The following is a 15,319-nucleotide window of genomic DNA, read 5'->3' as shown; positions in this document are numbered from 1 at the left end:
GTACTGGGAACTGCCTGGCTCTCCAATCCTATACCAGCTGTTGTAACAGCATAAATGCCACCTTTACTAGCCAACAGCCTAGGTCTAAGTTTTCAATGTTCCCATAGACTCCAACACTGCAAAGGTTCCAGCAGGGCCAATAGCAAATATTCTTCCAAAGAAGGAAGAATATTTGTGTGTGTTGGGGTGGAGGAAGGTGAAAACTGATTAAATTTCTTGCTGAGAAGATAAAAGATAAATCATTCAACATATAAACAAGTGACAACATAATCCAATGCCAAAGTACAGGATTCAGAGGATAGTAATGGGCAATCAGGAAAGGAATAGAGAAATACTAATAAGAAGAATTCTCTAAGAAGACTAAGAAATAATATCCAACTTTAGTCAGATAAAGGACAAGGTTGCAAAAGCCCTTGAATACCCCAAGTATGTGTTTTCTAAACTTAAGTTATTTACATATCCCCATCATATCTATATACTGCCTGTGCTACTTTTAATATTTTTCTCTAAATTCACTTTTTCTACTGAAATAAATTTGTTTCAAAAGTAACCCAAACCATTACTTTTATATTACTATAAAGTACAAATGTTAGTCATATTCTTCAAATATACATTAGACTCAAAATTTAAATGTATGGATTAGAGCATCACTTAAAATCATCTCACATAGAACAGTGGTAAGCTGGACACAATATTTGGGAAACACCAACCCAAATATTAACATTTGTAGTTAGTCAACAAATGCACAGCTCTCCTAAGCAACAACAACATATTTCCTCCTTTCTCCTCCTCCCCAGCACCACTTCCCCCATCCTCTCTCTTAAGGAGTAGGGAGCCAGCCCCATATATTGGAGATGGCGGGTTCAAACCCACCCCTGGCCAAAAAAAACTGCAAACAAACAAAAAAAAAGCTTTATGGGCTCACTCATTCAAATTCCTCTCTTCCCACGTTCCTTTGAACCTATTCCCGTTAAGTTTTCACCTCCCACTCTACCACTTAGCTTCTAAGATACCAATGCTCCTCAGTTTTGCCTGACTTACCAGATACAGTTTTCTTTACTGATTTCTCTTTTATCCTCAGCCTCTTAATCTTGGCAAGCCCTCAGGCTCTGTCCTGAAACTTCTTGCCTTCTCTGTCCATACTTGCTTCCTTGCTGATCTAGTTTAGTGATGTGACCTAAAATACATTAAATACAGTTCTATGCTATAAAATGACTCCCAGATTTGCTCTCCAGCTCAGATCTCTCTCCTGAAACCCAAGTGTGTATACTGTATACCTGACACCTATGCTTGAATATGTGGCAAATCTCTCACACTTCACCTGATCAAATATGAATTCTCAGTTTTTTTTTATTTATTTTTTTTATTAAACCATAGCTGTGTACATTAGTATGATCGTGGGGCACCATACACTTGGTTCATAGATCGTTTGACACATTTTCATCACATTAATTAACATAGCTTTTGTAGCATTTTCTTAGTTATTTTGCTAAGACCTTTACATTCCACATTTACTAGGATTCAAATATACCCTTGTAAGATGCACCGCAGGTGTAATCCCATTAATCCCTCTCCTTCCCCCTCCCTCCCCCCTCCCTCCCCCCTCCCTCCCCTCCCTTTCCCCTTTCTCCCTATTCTTAGATTATAACTAACTGGGTTATAGCTTTCATGTGAAGGTCCTACATTAGTTTCATAATAAGGGTGAGTACATTGGGTACTTTTTCTTCCATTCTTGAGACACTTTACTAAGAAGAATATGTTCCAGCTCCATCCATGTAAACATGAAAGAGGTAAAGTCTCCATCTTTCTTTAAGGCTGCATAATATTCCATGGTGTACATATACCACAATGAATTCTCAGTTTTTGCCCCCAATCTTACTTTACCCACAAGTCTTTCTCATCTCAGGCGATGGCTACTCCATCCCAAATCCTATCATTTCTTACCCAAGTGTCTGCTCTCACCCTGATCAGAGATATTATCTTCTATCTGTGAAAGCTGAAATTTGTTTCTTTCCTCAGTATAATTTCAATACAAAAGCTTAAAATATATGTTAGATCATATTATTTCTGTGTTCTAAATCCTTAGTGGCTTCCCATCTCACAGAAATAAAATCTTTTTAAAGCCTTCAGAGTCTTTGATAATCTCTCTGTTAATTCTCTCACCTCCTCTCATCTACCTTCTTCCTTCCTGACTCTTCACTAGTCACAGTGGTTCATATGTATTATATATTGTCACTAATCCTCATTAGTTATCATTACTTCTATTTTAAAGCTGAGAAAACCAGAACCTTGGCGGATTCAACAGCAAGTCCTAGAGTCAAGATTTAAAGTCTGTTTTACTCTGAGACATGCCTCTCATTTATATCATGCCATCTTATACAAAACTTTTGTTCATTCAAAATAAACCCAAATTTTAGAGTAAAGATTTGACAATTAAAGTGAATTTCTAAAACTTCTAGACAAATCACAAGTAAAATTATTCATAATATTAGAGGGGAGATAATATTTTTGAACAGAAACCCAGAAATAAATCCAGATGTATAAAAAGATTGATAAGTCTAGTACATTGCCTGAGCTCACAGGTTTGAGACCAGCCTGAGCAAGAACAAGACCCCTGTCTCTAAAGAGAATAGCCAGGCATCTCAGCTACTTGGGAGGCAGGGGCAAGAGGATCACTTGAGCCCAAGAGTTTGAGGTTGCTGTGAGCCACAACATCACAGCACTCTACTGAGGGGAACAAAATGAAACTCTCTCTCTCAAAAAAAAAAAAAAAAAGAGTCTAGTTCTAGAACATAAATTTTTAAAACTGCTAAATAGCAAAGATATTACAAAGTCAAAGACAAACAACTAATAGAAAAATTATTTTTGAAGTATATGTCAGACAAAGGATAATTTCCTTAATTTACTAAGAACTAGTAAAAAAAAAAAAATTTAAAATGAGGAACAATCCTTTTAAATGCACAAGTGATTCACAGAAAAATAAAAAAACAGCTTTAATTAACTGAAACTGAGCTTTTCCAATGGTACAATGGTACTCCTAGCCCTGTAAGGCTCTCAGGTGATGGTTGAGTCTTTGGATGTCTTCTGCCTTCCATCACCTTTTTTTCTGTAACTCTTTCAAGTCACTCCCCTCATTCAGCTGTGACTTAGCATATGACTAACCCTCAAGCTCTGCCATAAATACTGGGAGACCTCAGGGTCCACATGCTTAGGCAACCGATCAAACCAGTGACCTCTGAGGTCCCTGACTTCATCTTCAATATCCTTCCTTTTACCCTAGCCATTCATTCCCATGGAACACCTTGAACTTTTCATTTTCTGTAAGTGCTTCCACAAAATACTCTACTTCAAACAACTCATGCCCTTATAATAACAATCTCTCCTTCTAATTTGCACTGAAAACTTTATAAAAACTTCAAGTTATGAATACCATTAGAGTAGTGCAGTGGTGGCTCAAGGTAGTCACCAAAATAATTAAAAAGAGTGAGCAAAGTTTTAGCAAGAAAGGAAGGTTTATTAACTATTAACAGCTTTACAGCAAGCCAGGCCCCATTCTAGTGACTATAGACCCCATGGAAAGCAGTTTTTGGATTCTATACACAACTTTGAGAGTATCAACTGCTTCTTAGAAATCTCCCAGGATCTTCATCAACTCTGTTTTCAAAACAGCCTAGGGCAGCATGACCACCTCTGTCCCATCAGAAAATCTCTAGGAAAATACACTGTCTCTATCTCAAGGCAGCCCACCTGCAAGGTCTTCACTCAGCCCCATTCAAATAATAGTTCAGGTCAGCCTGACCCAAACCAGTCTAAAATAACTTAACTGCATCCATTCTCTACTCATATCTAACTAAACACCTAACACATACCTCTGTTTCATTAAGCCACTTGCTTTGTTTTCGCAGTTTTACTTCTTTACTTATCTACCTTAGATTTCGTAAACCATCATTTGGTTAATACGCTTTCCAGTATCCTAAAATTACCCTTTGCTCTTATCTCACAGGCCTGCATCAACACACGTACTTTGTTTTTTCATGCCTGCAATCAATCAGCCAGACACTACTGGAGGAAGCAATTGGGTCTCACTTTTATCAATAACTAACGATTTTCCTTACCCAGTGTCAGATCTTAGGCACTTGTTACTACTTCAAAGAACCCTTCCCAGATTTCTCTGAGTACAGTCATCCTATTATATACTCTCTCATAGTACTGTATTCCTTTTTCATTACACTTATCAGAATTATAATTTTGCATTTATCTTATATTCTCTGATAAACATCTGTCTTCACCGTGGGACTATAAGGTCTATGAAGATGAGAATTGGGGAAAAGAGTGACTTTTCATTTTATTCTGTTGTAATGCGGGAGTGAGAGAAAACTTTCCCTTCCTCTGTCTACGGCCACCGCCGCGAAGTAAGAGGCTGCGATGTCTGCGCACCTGCAGTGGATGGTGGTGCGGAACTGAGCCAGCTTCCTGATCAAGTGGAATAAACAGACATACAGCACCGATCCCAATAATCTGAAGGCCCGCAACTCCTTCTGCTACAACGGACTGATTCACTGCAAGACTGTGGGCGTTGAGCCGGCCGCTGACGGCAAAGGGGTAGTGGTGATCATGAAGCGGAGATCTGGCCAGCGGAAGCCTGCCACCTCCTATGTGTGGACCACCATCTACAAGAATGCCCGGGCCACCCTGAGGAGCAGCAGGCACATGATCCGAAAGATGGCTGCCATCCGCAGGGCCAGCGCCATCCTGCGCAGCCAGAAGCCTCTAATGGTGAAGAGGAGGCGCACAAGACACACCAAGAGCCCCTGAGCTCTGTCCCTCACAGTAATAGTCTGCTGACTTTTAGCCACCTCGAAAATAAAATTAAAATAAAATAAAATAATCTTTCCCTTCACCCCAAAGTTTCATTGAAAGATCAACTCACAATAAGGCAGATTAATAAGAGAATCACAGAGTGATTATACAATATCCCAATGTGGTCCAGATATTTTAGAGTAGTGAGGGCAATAAGGGATATAGGTAATTCTGTTTAGGGGCAGTAAATGATTATGAGGGAGAATAAATAGATACTTGGGAGAATGAATAGATGAAGGAGGAAACAGATTGACTTACAAAAGATTCTCTTTGGATTCTAGTTATTAGACCTTTGTCAGAATCATAACATGCAAAAATCCTCTCCCCTTCCAAAGACTGTCTGCATTGGTTGTGTTGCCCTGAGCTGTGCAGAAGTTTTTTAGCTTAATCAAATTCCAGTTATTTATTTTTAGTGTTGCTTCAATTGCCAGGGGGGTGGAGGGGGTGGGGATCTTCCTCATAAAATATTTTCCCAGGCCAGTATCCTCAAGTGTTTTCCCTGCACTTTTTCCTAGTATTTTTATAGTTTCATGTCTTAAATTCAAATCTTTACCCAGGAAGAATCAATTTTTGTCAATGGTGAGAGGTGTGGGTCCAGTTTCAGTCTTCTATGGGTACCTAACCAGTTCTCCCAGCACCATTTGTTAGATAGGGATTCTTTCCTGCAATTCATGTTTTTGTTAGGCTTACCAAAGGCCAAATGATGATCTATGTGGCTGGGTTCATCTCTAGATTCTCTATTTTATCCATAGATCTATTTCTCTATTTTTGTGCCAGTACCATGATGTTTTAAGCACTATAGATTTGTAATATAACCTGAAGTCTGATAACCTGATGCCTCCAGATTTGTTTTTATTTCTAAAAATTGTATTGGCTATTTAGTTTTTTTTTTTCTGATTCCATATTAAACAAAGTACTATTTTTTCAAGTTTTTAAAAGTATAATTATGGTGCTTTGCGGGGATTGCATTAAATCTATAGATTGGTATCAGTAGTATGTACATTTTAACAATATTGATTTTTCCCAACCATGAGCATGGTATGTTCTTCCACTTAACATCTTCTGTCATTTCATTTCTCAGGGTGTTATAGTTGTCTTTATAGAGATCTTTCACATCCTTTATTAGATATATTCCCAGGTATATCATCTTCTTTGGCACTACTGTAAAAGGAAGAGAGTCTATGATTATATTCTTGGATTGACTATTGTTGGTATATATAAAGGCTACTGATTTATAGGTATTCATTTTGTATCCTGACACTGGTATATTCCTTGATCACTTCTAAGAGCTTTGTATTTCAGTCCCTGTACTTTTCCATATGTAAGATCATACCATTCGTGAAGAGCGAGAGTTTAACCTCCCCTGTCCCCATTTGAATACCCTTGATCTCCTTCTCTTGCCTGATTGCCTCCAGTACTATGTTGAATAGCAGTGGTGACAGAACTGAAATTGATCTATAGAAAAGAGCAAACAACCTCATTTCTTTGGGAGCAGGAGACTTGAACAGAAACTTCTCTGAAGATGACAAATGGCCAACAAACACATGAAAAAATGTTCATCCATCTTTAATCATCTGAGAAATGCAAATCAAAACCACTTTAAGATATCATTAATTCCAGTAAAATTATCCCACATCACAAAGTCCCAAAAGTGCAGATGCTGGCATGGATGTAGAGAGAAGGGAACACTTCTACACTGCTGATGGGACTGCAAACTAATACAATCTTTATGGAAAGAAGTATGGAGAATTCTCAAAGAACTAAAAGTTCCATTTGATCCTGCAATTCCATTACTATGTATCTACCCAGAAGAATAAAAAATTTACCACAAAGACATTTGCACCAGAATGTTTACTGCAGCCCAATTCATAATTGCCAAGTTGTGGAAACAATGCAAACACGCATCAACCCATGAATGGATTAACAAATTGTGATATATGTCTACCACGGAATACTATTCAGCCATAAAAAAGGTGGAGACTTTACATCTTTTATGTTTATCTGGATAGAATTAGAACACATTCTTCTTCATTAAGTATCTCAGGAATGGAAAAAAAGTATCCAATGTACTCAATACTATTATGAAACCAATATATAAACACTTAAACACTCATACAAATGATAAAACACAAATATCGTCTAGCAAGGGGGAGAGCAGAGGAAGGAGAGGGGAGGGAAAGGGGGGAAGGTGACTGGTGGGAGGAGGGAGGGCATTTGGTGAGATCTCACCTAATGTGCATAATACAAGTATATATTTAAAAATATCTCAGAGTAAATTTTAAATTAAGACATTTAAAATAAGTGAGGTAATGGTGATGTTAATCAGTTTGACTTAAACATTCCACATTGTATATCATATTGTACCCTATAAATGTTTACAGTTATGATTTTAATTAAAAATTAATTTTAAAAAATTCTCATAAATACCCAGGGCAACAGCTTGAGACTCTGTCTCAAAAAACAAACAAAAAAAAAATATCATAAAAAAGAATTAAAAAAAAAAAAAATAAAAGATTCATGGCTCGGCGCCCATAGCTCAGTGAGCAGAGCACCAGCCACATACACGGAAGGTGGCGAGTTTAAGCCCAGCCTGGGCCTGCTAAACAACGACTACTGCAATCAAAAACAAAAAGTGGCCAGGTGTTGTGGCGGGCACCTGTGGTCCCAGCTACTCGAGAGGCTAAGGCAAGATAATCGCTTAAGTCCAAGAGTTTGAGGTTGTTGTGAGCTGTGACACCACAGCACTCTACCAAGGGCGACATAATGAGACTCTGTTTCAAAAAAAAAAAACTGGGTTATAGCTTTCATGTGAAGGTCCTACATTAGTTTCATAATAAGGGTGAGTACATTGGGTACTTTTTCTTCCATTCTTGAGACACTTTACTAAGAAGAATATGTTCCAGCTCCATCCATGTAAACATGAAAGAGGTAAAGTCTCCATCTTTTTTTAAGGCTGCATAATATTCCATGGTGTACATATACCACAATTTATTAATCCATTCATGGATCGATGGGCACTTGGGCTTTTTTCATGACTTAGCGATTATGAATTGGGCTGCAATAAACATTCTGGTACAAATATCTTTGTTATGGTGTGATTTTTGGTCTTCTGGGTATATGCCCAGTAGAGGGATTACAGGATTGAATGGCAGATCTATTTTTAGATCTCTGAGTGTTCTCCATATCTCTTTCCAAAAGGAAGGGGAGGGAGGGGGGAGGGAGGTGGAGGGAGGGGGATTAATGGGATTACACCAGCGGTGCATCTTACAAGGGTATATGTGAATCCTAGTAAATGTGGAATGTAAAGGTCTTAGCAAAATAACTAAGAAAATGCTATGAAAGCTATGTTAACTAGTGTGATGAAAATGTGTCAAACGATCTATGAACCAAGTGTATGGTGCCCCATGATCATATTAATGTACACAGCTATGATTTAATAAAAAAAAAAAAATTCTCTTTTGAAATTAACTTGAGAGATAGGTATTATATTTAAAATGAATTAGGACAGATATGGTTACCTTCTTGATCTTCCAATATATTAAGACAACAGGGAGGCAAAAGGCAAGGGAAGCCAGTTATTCTTTCTAATAGATCTGGTTTTTTAAGATCAAAGAAGGAACAACCCTTCCAATACCTGTTGATCTCAAAGGGCCTTTAATTTAAAACACTGTTTATGCTAAGAAGTCATATTTCAAGATGAAATTTCCTAAAGTCCATGAGTTTTTTTTTTTTGTTTTTTTTTTTTTTGTAGAGACAGAGTCTCACTTTATGGCCCTCGGTAGAGTGCCGTGGCCTCACACAGCTCACAGCAACCTCCAACTCCTGGGCTTAAGCGATTCTCTTGCCTCAGCCTCCCAAGTATAGGGACTACAGGTGCCTGCCACAACACCCGGCTATTTTTTGGTTGCAGTTTGGCCGGGGCCGGGTTTGAACCCGCCACCCTCCGTATATGGGGCCGGCGCCTTACCGACTGAGCCACTGGCGCGGCCCAGTCCATGAGTTTTGTTTGAATGTTGTAGCCATCTAGTAAAGGACTTTAAAACAAAAAAAAGAAAAAGAAAAGGTAAAATTATGACTCTCATATACATCAAAATGAATTGATATCAGAATTATATTTAACTCATTAATTACAAAGAAAATAAGTAAGAAGCTGCAGCCAGTTCAAAGGAGAATTCAAAGAACTACATGAATTTGGAAAATGAGGAATGCTTAAATGAATGTATTAATAGCTAAAAACAGATCTATACTCTAGAAAATAATTAATTGAATTCTACTGGACACAATTATCTGCATTACTTTAGACAAGACTCATTTGAATTATTATCCAATATTATATAATGTACAAAGTTGTAAAATAGCTCCTAAAAAAATGAAAGGCTGAGATAAGCTAGAAAGGTACACCAAACAGGAACTTAATAACATGTTTTGTCTCTTTCAAACTTTGCCATGAAAGTGGAAATTTTCTATGTTTATTTTATACTAATAGATATACGATTATGATTATTATGATTACTAATATGATTATTACTTAATTTTTATTATGCCAACAAAAATTATCTATTTGAGGATAATCTTCTATAAGATTTTATATACAAAAAACATCTGACTTTTTTTTAATTCTGGAACCTTATAATCCCATGCTAAATTCTAATTTTTAAAAAAAATATTTAGAATAGATATTTACAAATAATTTTTCATTAGCATTCCAATGAATGCTCTGATTCACCAGTCACCTAAGATGTTTTATATATAGTCTTTTTAGAAACCCTGTGTTCTTAAAAAGTGTTAACATGTTAACACATTTTAAATAGATAAAATAACAGAATTCAAGACAATACTCTGTCAACATCTTCTAAAAACTACAATCACAAAGTATTACTATGCACAAGTTGACTTGTGCTTATTATAATAACTAGCATTAATATGGTATGTGATAGTTTTTCTCATTATGTTTAAAGAAAACAGCTAATTGCCTATTAACAATTATCCTTTAAAAAAAGAAAAAATAATAAAGCTTAGCAAAAATAAAATTGTTCAGACAAGATCTAAAAAATTTCAAAAGGTAATTAGATCATTTGTGCTTTTAGTTACTTCTTATTATGTGTTAAGCATAAGATATTCCCACATACTTGTTTAAGTTAATGGCTCACTTAAAATTATTTCTACCCACCAAATTTTCAGTTACCTATGCCATTGTGATTAAGCATTTGGTGAAATCAGAATCAGTACTACATAATGAAACAGTGTTTAGGATGTATTAGAATTAACAGTAAAACTATAACCTACATGTTGCTTATTTTATTTTATTTTATTCTATTTATTTTAAGAAAGGGTCTTGCTCTGTCACTGAGGCTGGAGTATAGTGGTATGATTATTGCTCTTTGCAGCCTTTAATTCCTGAGCTCAAGCAATTCTCCTGCTTCCCTAGTACGTAGGACTATAGGCACATGCCCCTGTGGGGATGAAGGGAAACTTCCTCTTCACCCTGGAAGTTGCACTGAGAGATCAACTAATAATAATGGAGATTAATAAGAGAAAAATGTTTGTTTGCCAGGACACAAGGAGAATAATAGAATGATTACCCAAAATCCGATGGAGTCCAGAAATTTATATGCCCTCCTTTTAGAGAGAAGGAGATAATACAGATAATTTTGTTTAGAGACAATAAATGGTTATGACAGAAAATGAGCAGATAATTGGGAGAATGAGTGGATGGGGGCAAACAGATTAACCTGTAAATGATTCCCTTTGGAAATTACCTCAGAGACAGGCATTAGTTTTAAAATGATTTAGGCCAGATCTACTTGCCTTCTTCTTCTTTTTTTTTTTTTCCTTGATTTTCTTTTCTGTAATATATTTAGATAACAGGGAGGGAAAGGAAAAGTAATTATTCTTTTGATAGGTCTGGGGGGTTTTTTGTTTGGTTTGGTTGGTTTTTTATGAAGAAAGAAGGAAAAATCCCTTCCAAAGCCTGTTGATGTCTAAGGGTCTTTGATTCAAAATACTCTTTATACCCTGGAGTCATATTTTGGGTGATTTCCTGAGCTTCTTCATTTTCTCTATCTGGAAATTCTCCAGAAGTTTCACACAGTAAAGGCTCAATTGGTGGCTGTACAGAGAGCAATCAGGTAATTGAAAAGGAAGGCAAGAATGTAGATCTGAACAAGTAGAAAAGAAAGATCTAAGGACATTTCCCACACCCTATTAAACTTATCTTCCATTCTAGTAATAAGTAGGTAGTATGGTCAGGCTTTGAAAGTCTGGTGCAAAGGGGATGTCAGGTCTGTGCCTGATCTACTGGAAAAACAGTAAGGGTAAAAAAAAAAAAAAAGGCAAAGTTTGAAAGAAGAGTCATAGTGGAAAGTTACAAGGGAGAATGGGGTAGGTTGAGGTAGTCGTCAATCAGCTTTCAATGTATAATCCTCAAGGGGGAGGTTTAAAAGAAGTGTTTAGAAAAAAGACCCTTCTGGTGGGGTAAAAAGGAAAAATTACAAAAAGGGGGGGGTTAGATGAAAAATAGGTTTTCTTGACCCATGATCTTGGAACAAAGCTGTCTACTTTGTGAAGACATCTGCTTCAAGGTCCTAGGAATGGGCCCTGAAAATCCTTACTTTCAGGTCACCTGCAGGACTGGTCCTCCAGTAGTCTCAGCGTAATTTGTTGTGGCTCGTATGAATCAGGATAATTTTTCTTTCATTTTGATGGTGGAGGTGGTTAGCAGTACTTCATAAGGGCCTTCCCAGCAAGGTAACACGACATATCATCTTCTAAGCACTTTGATGTGCATGTAATCTCCTGGTCAAACAGGATGAGAAAACCTGACAGTCAGTGGAGGTCATGCTCCCTTCACCACTTGCACTCCAAGCATGCTCGTTAGTGCCTGTACTTGTATGTAGCCAGTCAGGGTCTCAAATTGTTCACTTAAATCTCCATAGTGTTTAGTCAGCCCAGGAATAAAAGGTTTAGAGTTGTCAGTATGAATGGGATGACTGGACACTATTTCAAAAAGGGTTAATCCATGTCTCTGATTTGGTGTATTGTGGATTCTTATGAGGACCAAAGATAATGTTTCTGGCCATTTGAGTACAGTGTCTTGACAGACTTTTTCCAAAGTCCTTCTCATGTCTAGATTTTTATGTTCTACTTGCCCTGAAGATTGGAAATGATTTGGGGTATAAAATTTCAGTAAGTACCCCAGAGCCTTTACAAGCAAATGGTTTGTTTCTGCCATGAAACAAGTCCCTTGGTCTGACTCAATCCACAAAGGAATACCAAAATGAGAAATGATCTCAGTTACTAATTTCTTTACCACTGTTGTAGTGTTAGCACAGCTAGTATGACAGCATTCAGTCTGTCCACTAAACATGGAAACAATAATCATAAAGTGAGAAAAGCCTAAAGTTGGCAGTAAATCTATAAAATCAACTGGACTGCAGTTTGGGCCTTTGGGGGCTTCCTAGAGTGCTGGCTTCCTTCAGAGATTGGGTGAGATTTACAAATAGTACACTGGGAAATAATTTGGTCAGATATTTTGTAGATCACAGGGCAGTACCTGTGATTTTTCAGTTCTTTAATTATCCCCCCCTTTGCACATGTCCCATCTGATGCAAGCCAAAAAAATTAAAAGAAAAGGGGCCACAGAGAGTCTGTTTCTCCCAATATATAATCCATCCTATAATTTTTTAGCACCATTTTGTGTCCACATACTCTTTTTGGATTGTGGAGCATTAGCCTATGATCAGTAGTATCAGATAGGGATAATGGCAGGGAAATAAATTGAGTATAAAAAGCATATGGAATGCCATATTTGACTGCATATTTAGCAGCCCTGTCTGCTCTAACATTTCTTGGGAATAGGACAGCCAGTTCCTTAATGTGGGCTGGGTGATGAACAATAGCAATCTTAGAAGGAAGATGAATAGCATGAAATAGAGCAGGAATTATAGGCTCATTGGCAATAAGATTGTCAGCAGAGGTTAAGAAACCACAAGATTTCCAATTGTGCCAATTGCATGGCATATTTCAAAGGCATATTTGGAGTCTGTGTAAAGAGGGGCAGCTGTTCCTTTTACCAATGTGGAAGCTCTAGTGAGGGCTATAACAAAATCGACTCGAGGCATTGTGGGGTGAGATTCTGAGTGCCCTAAGATATTTTATGTCCTAAGTAAAATTGTCTGTATCCACTGGAGTTTAGACCTGGAGGCTTTATGGCCTCACTCAGATAGAGACTTTAAAAGAATGAGGGAGGTAAGTGGGCACCCTTTTTACAGAGTAAAAGATCACCAGTATACTGAACAAGTACTAAACAACAGTGAAACCCTGGGTGAAAGTTCTAGAGTCTAGAGAATCTAGAGCGGTCCCTGTGTTTCAAAGGAGTAGGGTGCCAGCCCCATATGCCGGAGGTGGCGGGTTGAAAGCCAGACCCAACCAAAAACTGCAAAAAATAATAATAATAATAATTCTAGAGTCTAAATCGGCTTTGAGAATTTAAGAGAATGTTTAAGGAGATTCACAGTATCTGAGGTCCATTTGTTTACTATCTCCTTCTGAAGTTTGTGAATGTAAACAGAAATTGTGAATCAAGGTACCACAGAATTGAAAAGAAAATTGAGCAGACATCAATTACTGTACTCTTAAAGTCATGTAAACTAAAAGGCATTTGAGTTAGTTTCTATCTTCTTGATAAAACAGGTAAGTGCTTTTTAAAAGGATAATCACAGCTTATACTACCAACATACTTAGTAGTAAAATATCACATATACATAATACATTCATATAGACATGACACATAGACATACAGACAGAGGTAGATCTTATAGTTCCTATAAAGAATTTTCATTTGCTTCCTTTTGGCCAGAGACACCATCTTCCAGTAATTCAAACACAAAATGACAAACACAAAGGGAAAGAGGAGAGGCACCCGATAACACGTTCTCTAGGCCTTTTAGAAAACATGGAGTTGTTCCTTAGGCCACATAGACGTGAATCTACAAGGTGATATTGTAGACATCAAGGGAATGGGTACTGTTCAAAAAGGCATGCCACACAAATGTTACCATGGCAAAACTGGAAGAGTCTACAATGTTACCCAGCATGCTGTTGGCATTTTTGTAAACAAACAAGTTAAGGGAAAGATCCTTGCAAAGAGGATTAATGTTTGTATTGACCATATTAAGTACTCTAAGAGCCGAGATAGCTTCCTGAAACATGTGAAGGAAAATGATCAGAAAAAGAAGGAAGCCAAAGAGAAAGGTACCTGGGTTCAACTGAAGCACCAGCCTGTGCCACCCAGAGAAGCCCACTTTGTGAGAAATAATGGAAAGGAGCCTGAGCTCCTGAAACCCATTCCCTATGAATTCATGGCATAATAAGCATATAACATAGCACACAGGAGTACCAGTGGGCCCATGTTTTGAGGTGCAAGAACCTATTCCCCATGAGCTCATGGCATAATAAGTGTACAGCATAGCACACAGGATAACCTATATAGCCCCCATGTAACGGTGATACAAGGTGCTGGAACCTATTTCCCATGAATTCAAAAGTCAATAAACACTTTGTCACATTCAATGGCAAGGTGCCTCCCTGAGCTACTGGAACCTCTTCCCTATGAATTCATGGCATGGCAGATACAAATAATAGTGTAAAAATGTGTCTTGTTCATTCACTACAAGTGTGATTTTTTTCCCCCAAAGAAGTATTAAAGCAGATTTTAATGTGTCCTAAAAAAAAAAAAAAAAAAAGAATTTTCATTTGCTGTCTCTTAAATATTATTTTTTAAATTCAGACTATCAATCTTTTAATTAGCTATTTTATTCTTTTAAGCAATTAGTAGCTAGTTAACAATTTGCCTTTAGTAAGATTTTGCCATTTCTATAAATGTTGGCTGCTTCCAGGGCCTAATACTTGTACATATATAGATAAGCATAGCAGAGTACTCAGTTTTCAGAAATTAAGTACCCTCTTCTTACCTTGAATTTTGACTTTGGCTCTCAGATCTCCAAGATCAACTTAGGCAATGAGTTTTCCTTACCCAAGCACTTAAGAAAATGAAACAAAGGGATAGAACACTGAAATCTCTAAGAATTCCTGAAAGCTGGAGTTTATTCACACCCCCTGTAGTACTGTCATTAACTGTGAGTTTATGCCTGACCCAGTCAGACAGCTGAGGCTTCTAAATGGATCTAAGAAAATTATCAGATCCAATTTGATCCCTGACCAACTTCAGTTTCTGCTGTGATCTCTGAACTCAGTTATGATAAAAAATTTGCTCAGACTCAGAACTACAGGTGTGAGGAGCTTTGGAATCTGAGCAAGAACTTGCTTACAAGCCTCAGCTGAAATAAGAGAGCAATGGACACAACAGGTCCAGCAAGTGCTTGCTTGGATTCTTTGTGCTCCTGAGGGTCTCTGGGAGCTCTATTTTGGAAACCATTTCTGATACAATTAAATTTAATAG

At 37.4% G+C, this 15,319-nt stretch overlaps 2 pseudogenes; both read left to right on the top strand.

The window, feature by feature from the left end:
* Window positions 1-4,425: 4,425 nt before the first annotated feature.
* LOC128591349 (60S ribosomal protein L28-like) lies at window positions 4,426-4,815 on the top strand (annotated as a pseudogene).
* Window positions 4,816-13,748: 8,933 nt separating this feature from the next.
* Window positions 13,749-14,228, top strand: LOC128592093 (60S ribosomal protein L21-like; annotated as a pseudogene).
* The last annotated feature ends 1,091 nt before the right edge of the window (window positions 14,229-15,319 follow it).

This window comes from Nycticebus coucang, chromosome 8, assembly GCF_027406575.1.
Source record: "Nycticebus coucang isolate mNycCou1 chromosome 8, mNycCou1.pri, whole genome shotgun sequence".
Classification (NCBI taxonomy): domain Eukaryota; kingdom Metazoa; phylum Chordata; class Mammalia; order Primates; family Lorisidae; genus Nycticebus; species Nycticebus coucang.
The sequence above is the reverse complement of the archived record's forward strand: the minus strand, read 5'-3'. Positions and strand labels throughout refer to the sequence as shown.